The following is an 11091-nucleotide window of genomic DNA, read 5'->3' as shown; positions in this document are numbered from 1 at the left end:
ACTTCTTAAACACAGATTCCTATTTCTATTTACTATGTGCACTCACTGTGGTCTTATTTTGTGCAATAATCTTGGGATATTATGTGCAATATTTCATACAGTATTATGTATGAAATTGTGTTCTTCTATGATGCTGATGCTCTTAATATGCTGTTATTTTTATTCATACTATTTATCAAAAATGCAGAGAATGTGTGTGAATGAGTGTGTGCAGTTATGCATAGTGTTTTTGGGGTTTTGTGCAGCAAATGACATATCACAATAAAGCTTTCAATTCAGTTCATCACCTGAGGGCTCACCGAAGAGAAGATTGTTTTTGTATCATATCCTCACTGCAGGTAACTCCCCTTTGGGCCCAGGCAGTTTACACGTCCCCAGAGGTGAGATGAGATGGTGCATCACTGACTGGTGAGTCAGTTTGACAGGTTGTGTTGGAGTCTACAGATTCATGCACAGAACCTTTTACACCACACAGCTCATTCCCATCTCTTCCTCATATTTCTCATATGTCCACAGAGGCTCTGTAGGCTCCTGCTCCAGCTAACTATGTTATTTGTTATGTAGCTCCACAGGACCTCTGGGGAGCTGTCTGACCTCGGTGAAACCCACTGACATCAGGATGCACATGGGCTGAAAGCTGCAAAACCTTGTGCCACATGAGAAACAGATGGGCCACCACAGATTTCACAGGCTACACATATGATGTTTGCAGACTTTCCAAATGCCAAGATGATACTCTACATCCAGACATTCCTCACATTTCATTCATTTGTCTATTAGGTGCAGGTCACAGAGAATTAAGTTCAAATACACATACAAATTTTTGTTGTGGGAACCAATGTGAAAGTTGTCATGAATGCTTTACAAATTACTGGTAAACAGGCTTTCAAATATGAAAATACATTTAAAACACAGATTATTATATTTAATAGTTGATGTGGACAAACACATTGACAAATCCCGCTTTAAAATAGGACCAGGATTCATGCTGCCTCTAGCTTTTTCGGTGTATAGTATTAACTCCCTGGTGTTGAAGTACTTTGAATCTGCATCACAAAACTCAGATTCAAAGTCTGCAGACTCCAGTAAGTCATATGCATCAAAAGGAATTTCCAAAGGAATTTCATTTTTCGAGATACTCACTTTTTTTCCTCTAAGTTGGCACCTCTGTCTACATTTGGAGCAGCGTTGGTGAGGGGTTTTTTTCCACTCAGTGTTGTTGATGGATTTGGCGTTGTAAAAAAGTGAGTGACGTCAATGCATACCCTCTGTAATGCAATCCAATCCAAAAACAAAAGGCTGAGCCTTGAAAAGAACCGTATTGGTCAACAGCTCTCTGAATTCCTCAACTAAAACTGAACATTACAGTTTTACAAATTATTTATTGCATGGCTAGTGTGCTGGATTGCATAAGATTGCACAGGTGGTTATGTCCCTGTGTGCACCACATGTTCCAGATGATCCTGATGTTAACACTATATAATTAGCCTGGCCTTGTGAAACCTCTGTAAATGGCTTATTTGTTTGTTTTTGCTGATTTTAGTGTACTGTGTTTTATTTATAGTGGTTGTAAATATGACTTTTTGAACAAATGTAATCAAAGACGTGTTGAGTATTCAGACATTTTTGCAATGTGAGTGACATGAGTAGAGCATACAGCATTCTCTTAATGGGATGGCACTGCAAGAATTATGCCTATGATGACAGACATATTTTCATTTTCCTGCTGTCTAATGTAAGTCAGTGATAAGTCAATGTTGCTTTTATCAGGGTATGACATGCTTGTGCAAGGAGGGTTCATGAGGCCCCACAAGCACAGGTCTAAAAAAGTTTTATATGATAATCTCTCCAGATCCTTCATAGTCAGTGTTGTCCTGGAAGTCATGAGCAAAGTCTTGACTAGTACAAATATAGGAATTAAGTAATAAGCAAATCATGCCAGTGGTTTGTTTTGGGGATATCCTGGCCACAGAAAAAACATTTTCCATGTGTTTTAGATTTAATGGTACTGAATTGTGAAGTCAAATGCAGCCTGTTAGAGAGAGCTGGGAAATGTCTGCAGAACTTTCTTCCATATGAAATGCTCGGTAACACATTTATAGTCATTTGCACCAGACTGAAATGCTGCACCACTGATTTCAAACAGCTATGCTGACTTCACATATACTGTGCTTTTGAAGTATATTTTGTATACACAGATTTTGTAGAGTGCTGCAGTAAATAAAATGAGATATGCATATAGTTAGTCTCTCTGTTGTAAAGAGTTGGTTCCCAGTTCAGTATAAGGTGCGCTCTACTGCAGTGGTGTCCATTTAAACACACGATCACAGAAATCCACCTAACAATTTAATTATGTCTGAGTGAGCTTAACGTAACACTTTATATAAATAATTAGTCAAATAGATGTGACACAGTTATACACATTCACATCATTGCACATGTAACAATGTATGATACACAATACAATACAAAACAATACACCTATAAATCATTGTAGATATGTAAAAAAAAAGGCACTTACAAATATGTACTTTGGCGTCCTCTGCTGGGCCACACACACACACACACACACACACACACACACACACACACACACACACACACACACACACACACACACACACACACACACACACACACACACACACACATCAGCACGATGCACGGCTATGCAAATGAATGTACGGTTATTTGCACAGTATATGCATCTGGGATTCCGTTGCACAGTATTACTTTTACTCTAATCTGATGCTGCACTTTATTTTTTTAATTTCTTTTAATTCATAATTTTTAAACTTTATTTATTTTTTTAATTTTTATTCTTAAACTTATTTTACAATTCTACTTGAAGATTGTTATACTTTCTTATACTTTTTTTCTACCTTTCTCATAGTCTTATTCCAAGAGCATCTTGAGAGTTGCGAAACCTCATCTCGTTGTACATTTGTGTATGTTGCAATGACAATAAAGATATTCTTCTTCTAGACTACTCATACAGCTTAAATAGTGAAAGTTTTGCAGACCAGGCTCAATTGAAGTCTTGCCTGATCAGATTGATGTATTATGTATTATCATTCTCTCTATGAAGTTGTAAGTATTGACACCAGCTTTGGAACATGCATAATTTGCATGGGCAGCGCAGCTTGAGTAGTGAGCATATTGGGCTGCCTGGTTCTGTTTTAAGCTCTCTTGTGGGATATTTCAAGTGCTCCTGTTTTCATTTGCTGTTTCATTTGTCTACAGATTGTGTCCCCACAATGTTCTGAGTGAAGACAGCCATTGCACCTATTCAAAAGGCCTCTAATGATATCCTCTGTCTGATTGCTCCAGCCTGAAGTCTTTAGGAAGGACTAGTGCAGAGATTTTTGGTCCCATCCTCTATAAATCAAAATGTCATTGGTTAATTCACCTGCCACTGTCTAAACAAACAGAAAAAGCTGTGGGGGCTTCAGGCCCTCTGTGAGTCAGATTAAATATAACATTTAAAATGCTGATATGTTTGGCCTTCTCTGAAGGCCCTGATGGTTCCCCACTGCTGTAGCTATATGGTGGTGCAGCATGGTGGGCTCTGTGGATGAGGACCTGCTCTCTATGTAGATATGAAGGGCTCATTCTAAGCTAATGAAAGCACAACGATTCTTTGTTTCAGGTGATTATACAGAATGGAAACATAATTATGAATATTGTATTCAATATCTGTCACTAGATCCTCCTAATTCTTATGCACTGGTTCTTTTATATCATTGCAGATCAATATTATTGAATGGTTCAATTGAGAGAGTTGCAGTTTCATCATTTTGGCTTTTAAAGCTTAATTTCCTGTCTGCACTCCATTTTAGTACAAACCCTGCTTAACCTAATGTTCTAAGATCCTTTTTAATAGTTCATTTAAAATGGGCCACTAAATACAAAGTTAACAGACAGCTGGTTAGGGTAGAAATCAGTTCAGTTATAGAGTTTATATATATCTGGGATACACATGAGAAATGCACAAACCTTACCATAATGTATACATTTTCCATGGTAAAAATAATTTTTTGGAGTTAACTCCTGTTTGTTGCTTTGAAAGTGAATTAATTTAAGTAAATCATCTGGCTGGCCTGTAACTAAGTGAGCTATATTGTGACTATTGTTGTTTTGGGTTTTCTAATATATTTAATAAGCACACTTATGCCCTTTGATTCACAAATGTGAATCTATTTTCAGATAAATGGATAAATGGTTGAAGAATTCTTTGGATGCATTTACACTCAATGGAATGTGATGTATAGTGAGAATAAAACATTAAAATATCAAGTCAGATTGGCAGACCAAGTTTAAACATCTTTTAAATTGTCACATAGGATTCTGTTATTAAAAGGTGTGATTTATTGTTGAAGCTTAAACAGGGTGTTAAGCACATACATCCAAAAGCACTTTCACAGGTGCTGGATTAAATGAAGGGCAAAATTAAGAAAAAAGCTACGCACACTGTGCTAATAGCTCCCAAAAAATGTAATAAAACAGCAACATTCTGATCTGTAAGGATCTTTGTCAGCCAATGTCAAATCATCACAAAGCAGAAGAGGTATTATATTGACACAGATTCACACAGGTGATTGCAATCTACAAGACTGAGATTCAAACTGCCCTTAGGCGGAACAAATCAGAGCAGAGATTGACAGTTTACTTCTGCATATGGCTGAAGCATCTGTCCCATTCCTCCCATTGGTCCCTACAGTGAGTCTGCTCTCAACCCCAGTCAACGTGTCCTGAGGTTTAATTAAAGGTTTGATTAATTGTATAAACCTCACTGTAAATAGATATAGATGTCAAATCTGTTTTCTTGGGGAATTAGAGCTTACACACAGTTTACGCATGCTTTTGCTTAAAGAAAAAACACACGATGATACCGGGTTGTACTACTGCAGGGTCCATGTTAGAATCATCAACTGACATATGCCAGACCACATCAACGGCCTCTACAGCAGTGGAAATGAGCAGCTTGTGCTTCTGAGTGAAACCAAGTTAAAAAAATGTCCCTGTGTGGTGCGCCCCTTTAATAAATGCAGTGTAAGAAAAGCAGCTTGATTATAAGTCATTCTGCAATATTTAATAGAAAATAAAACAGTATCTACTTGTGACCCCTCACCACAGGGGATAACCTTATGTGTGGACATGAGTTGACATGAGTAAATCAACCAGTTCCATCACTGGCATGATTGAAACAGCCCGAAGAGGTAACTTTACTCAATATTCCCTAATAATAGCAGCAATAATCAAAGGAAAACAGTCAGATGATAGCCTATAAACACCCTTTTGAGTAACAGAAAATATTAATTTAATTTCTTATTTTCATTTTGTGATCCCTTTGGGTCCTGACCACCTGCTTGAAACCACTGTAACATACAAGCATAAACCACAATTTGTAAAGTGAAATGAAATAGACCACTCAGTATGACAACACACTATGATGAGTAATATTGCTGCAGTAGAAGCTAAAAAGTGAGCTAATGTATTGTGAAAATAAATGAATAGAAATAAAAGAAACAAACGAGAAATTTGAGAAATATAAAAATAGGAAAACAAAAACATCAACAACACTGGCCAGTAAGGACACATGCTCAGTGTAATGGTGTGTGCAATGTAAAAAAAATGCACATTATGTGACTGAATGTGTGGCTGATACGCACAGGTCTGGTCTAACTGTCCATTAAACTGCCTCAGCAGCGACGCTGTGCAGTAACAACATTCTACAGACGGTGTGAATTGTTGACTGGGGGCTAACTCGCGTCCCGTGTTATTACACAGCAGTATTTGGGGTGGCGCGCCTGTCGCCCGACTGCTCGCTGATCGGAGGCTTCTGCTCAGAGATGGCAAGAGAACCGTAGCAGACTGCGGGGCCTGTCCGGTTGGGTATTTTACCGACAACCGCAACGTTAGAGAGGCGCAGAGCCAGGGAGAGTAGGAAAGGAGCGGGACAACGGGCAAGGTAAAAAACTGCTGCTTGTGTGACTTAAACCGCTACTGTTACCGACGGCCTTTCCATAATGTCAGAATGAATTTATGGCAAGTCTGTCTTCACATGAACCAAACTGTTTGACTAGCTCTGTGATGGCGGACTGCTAGCACGGCTGCTAAGTAGCTAAGTTAGTTAGCACGCCGGCTAGCTGGCAGCAGTTGGATAAATGCTAACTTGGCTAAGTTTGTAACGTCAGCTGGCTAAACTAGCCGTGTCTGATGTATTGCTAAAGATAAAACCAACGTACCAAGTGTTTCATTTGTATGCAGACATTACCATCTGGTTTGCCATATAATAACGGTAGTTGGAACGACAGCCAGCTAACGTTAGGCTAGTTACTCCAACAACAGCACTAAACTGGGATTTCTTTTCTGTCGCTAACTGGCTAGTTTATTGACGGCTCAGCTAGCTGACTTTAGCTTTGGTTGCATATTATTTCCAGTACATGGCTACATGCCGTTAGTCAGCTTTATGTGACAGTTGCTGCATCTATGCAAACACAAGTTTACCAAACATTGGGTAAGATTTAAGACGGTTACTCCCCGAAGGCCAGTAGTTATCTAACTTATTATTAGTTTATAAGCTAACGTTAGCATGTCAGGTTATTCAAGTTAGCCGGTGTGCGTTAACCATGTAAGAGTCTGTGTGTTTATGATCAGTAGTTGCGTTTAAAATAACAGGCTGTTGTTAGCATATGGCCTATGGATAGTTTGAAAGTATACGCAGTCTGCTCCAATACTATCCAATAATCCATGGTCCTGTCTACTTAATTTTGTCATCTGAAAAGGAAGAAAACATTGGATCATGTTTTAACTTTTGGAGGTGTTGACATTTCTTGCCTGTAAGGTGTTTCTTTGGATAGGCACAACTCAGGTCTCAGTTAAGACAGGTAAACATGGGCCTGTCATGAGGCAGGCACACTGCTATTTAATACAGCAACCTTTCAGTAGCGCCCCTTCTATAAATACTGGACAGGAACAATATAACACTTGCACTGTTATAGTCCCTGACTGGCAAAAATGGAGAGTTTTGAGCACAGTGTACCACAGGGGTAACATAGTTAACATGGACTCAGTTAACACCTGATGGGAATCCCTATCAATGCAGATTAGGCTCAGCTGTCTTAAATTTTCCCATTGTGGAGATGCAAAGAGAAATGGTAAAACAAGACTTTGTTTCAGTGGCTAATGAAGGTTTTCTATACACTCTTTGTTACTGTATTTCATGACCAGTTGTGAACATCCTGGTTTCACAGCTCAGGCTGTCATGTACTGTACTGTACATGTACTAACTTTAAAAGACTCCTGAAGACCCAGCTCTTCAGAGAGCACCTTCTCTCCTAGCACTACATGACAAACCTACACTTAAAGAATCGTCACTAGCACTTATTGCTGCGCTAACACTTCTTATCGCACTTAACCTTGATTGTTCCCCTTTCTGTAAGTCGCTTTGGATAAAAGCGTCTGCTAAATGACTAAATGAAATGTACTGTACACAATGCATTCAGAAAGTGTTCAGACCTCTTCACTTATGTTGCAGCCTTGTGCTTAAAATGTTTAAAATATTTTTTTTCTCATCAATCTACCCACAATACCCCATAATGATGAAGTGAAATTGTTTCAAATGAATTAAAAATGAAAACCTGAAAATTAACACATTGACATACAGTCATCAGCCACTTTATTAGGTACACCTGTTCAACTGCTCATTAACACAAATATCTAATCAGCCAATCACATGGCAGCAACTCAATGTATTTAGGCATGTAGACATGGTCAAGATGACCTGCTGGAGTTCAAACTGAGCATCAGAATGGGGAAGAAAGGTGATTTAAGTGACTTTGAACGTAGCATGGTTGTTGGTGCCAGACGGGCTGGTTTGAATATTTCAGAAACTGCTGATCTTCTGGGATTTTGCCGCACAACCATCTCCAGGGTTTACAGAGAATGGTCTGAGAAAGAGAAAATATCCAGTGAGCAGCAGCTCTTTCTGAGGTCAGAGGAGAATGGCCAAACAGCTTCAAGCTGATACAAAGGCAACAGTAACTCAAATAACCACTTGTTACAACCAAGTTCTGCAGCAGAGCATTTCTGAATGCACAACACGTCGAACCTTGAAGCAGTGGGGCTACAGCAGCAGAAGACCACACCAAGTGCCACTCCTGTCAGCTAAGAACAGGAAACTGAGGCTATAGTTGATGGTAGGGTCAGAATTTGGTGTCAACAACATGGAAGCATGGATCCATCCTGCCTTGTATCAATGGTTCAGGCTGGTGGTGGTGTAATGGTTTGGGGGATATTTTCTTGTCACACTTTGGGCCCCTTAGTACCAACTGAGCATCATTTAAACACCACAGCCTACCTGAGTATTGTTGCTGACCATGTCCATCCCTTTATGACCACAGTGTACCATCTTCTGATGGTTGCTTCCAGCAGGATAACGCGCCATGTTACAAAGCTCAGATCATCTCAAACTGGTTTCTTGAACATGACAGTGAGTTCACTTTACTCAGATGTCCTCCACAGTCATCAATCTCAGTTCAATAGAGCACCTTTGGGATGTGGCGGAACAGGAGATTCACATCATGAATGTGCAGCCGACAAATCTGCAGCAACTGTGTGATGCTATCATGTCAACATGGACCAAAACATCTGAGAAATGTTTCCAGCACCTTTGTGTAATCCAGTCTGTGGTTCTAAGTGCTCTGGACCAGGTTTTCATGAAGGATATCTCTGCACTTTGCGCCTTTCAGTTTACCCTCAACCATGGCCGGTCTCTCGGTCCCTGTTGTTAAAAAAACACCCCACAGCATGATGCTGCCACCATCATGCTTCTTTGCTGGGACAGGTCATGAGTGCTGCCTTGGTTCCTCAAGACATGAGGCTTAGAATTGAGGTCAAACAAGTTCAGTCTTGGTTTCAGATAGAATCCTTTAGGTGTTTTTTTTTTTTTTTTTTCCCTCAAAAACTTTAGGTGGCTTTCATGTCTTTTACTGAGGAAAGCTCCTGTCTGGCCACTCCACCATAAACCCCAGATTGGTGGAGAGCTGCAGTGATGGTTGTCCTTGTGGAAGTTTCTCCCATCTCTACACAGGATCTTTGGAGCTCAGCCAGAGTGACCATCAGGTTCCTGGTTACCTCTTTTACTGAGACCCTTCTCCCCTGATTGCCCAGTTTAGCTGGGTGGCCAGCTCTAGGAAGAGTCCTGGTTGTTCCACACTTCTTCCATTGAAGAATTATGGAGGCTACTATGCTATTGGGAGCCTTCAGTGCAGCAGATTTTTTTTGTAGCTTCCAGTACCTTTACACAGTCTTGTCTCTGATCTCTGCAGGCAGTTCCTTCCACCTCATGGTGAAGGAACCTGAGCTGAATTTCAAGCGTCATAGAAAAACATCTGAATATTTAATTTCAATGTGATATATTTTAGTTTTACCTTTTTAATAAATTAGCAAAAATCTCTAAAAATATGTTTTTGCTTCATCATTGTTGGATATTGAGTTCAGTTTGAGTTAGCATGAGGCTGCAACATAACATAAGGTGGAGGGGTCTGAACACTTTCTGAAATCACTGTATTTTGGTGCCACACTGGGTGGGAGCTACTCACAGGAAGCATCAGCTTTTGCTGGCTGGCTCTGAAATATACTTGTTTGTGTCCTCTCAGTCTTTTCTCATCTCTCTCTCTCTCTCCCCCTCCCTCCCTCCCTCTGTCCTTCTCTCTCTGTCTTGCGCACGCATGCAGGCACACTGACCTTTAAACAGCAAGAAAGCAGCTGTGGATACAGCAGGAGTTGTAGCCTACCACCACTGTGAAAAGCTTTTGTGTCATGCCAACATAAATAAAAGTAGTGAGAATTAAAAACAGCTGCTGATTGTTGTTGAGACACCTTACCTTTAAAGAGTCTGTGGAGTGTTTAGGGACATTGGAAGCATCTGTGCTGTCAATCTAAAGATGTTCCGATACATTGTTCCTTCTAGATGTCGATTCTGATACATGAACTTGTGTATCGTCCAATATCAAGTACCGATCCAGTACCATCAGTTGTACTGATGGCTGATGATCTTGGTGATTGATGGTCATCTGAGGGATCGCTGACACAGGGCTCAAGGCTAATGATGTCCTGTCATCTAGGAGATGATAGAAATTGTGTTCAGGATGAACAGAGATCTGATCCTTACTTCTTAGCTAACTTTACAGGCATGGCTGTGTTGATAGCTGAAGCATCAATTTAGACCATTTCAGTATACCATTGTGGTGTTATTTGTTATGATAGTACATATGTAGCTGTATGTGGACAGTAGTGATCCCAGTTATATCCATGAGCACTGTGGTTAATATGCGGGTCAGGTCATAAAAATGAACACTGATGAGTAGCAGTTGGGTTGAGGATAGTGACATGATTCATCATTTGTGTCACATTCCTCAAAATGTGAGCAGAGCAGAGTAGGGTGTGACTAACTGGGAGGCACAATAAGATTCCTGATGGGCTGAGCTGGTTGTTGGGCCACAAGGGTGAGAGAGGGAGGGAGTGGGAGAGAGTAAGGAGAGAGATTGATAGCTCTGTATGATGATCAGCCCAGTAGAGCAGACTGCACGACACATCGGTTCCGTGTGGCTGTTATCTCCCTCACATCTGTCTCCCCAGAAAACTATGTTCACTTTGGTCCTGTGGGTCTGTCCACCCACTTACTGTTGATGTGAGTATATTGATCATTGTTTAAACACTGAGGCAGCAGTGCTGACTTGTTTTACATGAATAACAAAGTTGAACAAACGAAAAAAAAATGTGGCTGAAAATCTCAGAGAAAACTGTTAGAATCCAGACAAACTTATCTACAAATCTATCTACAAATCTATCAGCAGCAACTGTACAGACAAGAGACAGGTGGAGCAGAGCAGCACAGTGGGTTTAGGACCACAGCTCCAAGTATAGCAACCAGTGAGTCCAGTTTTACACAATGTGCATTAAGCAGAAGACAACAAGAATCTAGTCATCCAGTTATTTTGCAGGATAATGTTTCCTGCTCTTGTTTCATTAGAAATTCTAATGCGCTCGTTCTAGTTCTAGTTCTCAAAATCTGTGCGATTCAGA

At 40.2% G+C, this 11091-nt stretch overlaps 1 protein-coding gene across 1 annotated transcript in view; it reads left to right on the top strand.

The window, feature by feature from the left end:
- Positions 1-5696: 5696 nt before the first annotated feature.
- LOC139625593 (NEDD4-like E3 ubiquitin-protein ligase WWP1) overlaps positions 5697-11091 on the top strand; it is a 32787-nt gene continuing 27392 nt past the window's right edge. Inside the window, exon 1 of the mRNA XM_071485714.1 lies at positions 5697-5971. The gene's annotated coding sequence lies outside the window, so the exon portion shown is untranslated. The remainder of the gene's footprint in view (positions 5972-11091) is intronic.

The sequence above is a fragment of the Trachinotus anak genome, unplaced genomic scaffold (genome assembly GCF_046630095.1).
Source record: "Trachinotus anak isolate AG129_WGS33_773 ecotype Australia unplaced genomic scaffold, CSIRO_AGI_Tana_v1 ptg000009l, whole genome shotgun sequence".
Taxonomy (NCBI): domain Eukaryota; kingdom Metazoa; phylum Chordata; class Actinopteri; order Carangiformes; family Carangidae; genus Trachinotus; species Trachinotus anak.
The sequence above is the reverse complement of the archived record's forward strand: the minus strand, read 5'-3'. Positions and strand labels throughout refer to the sequence as shown.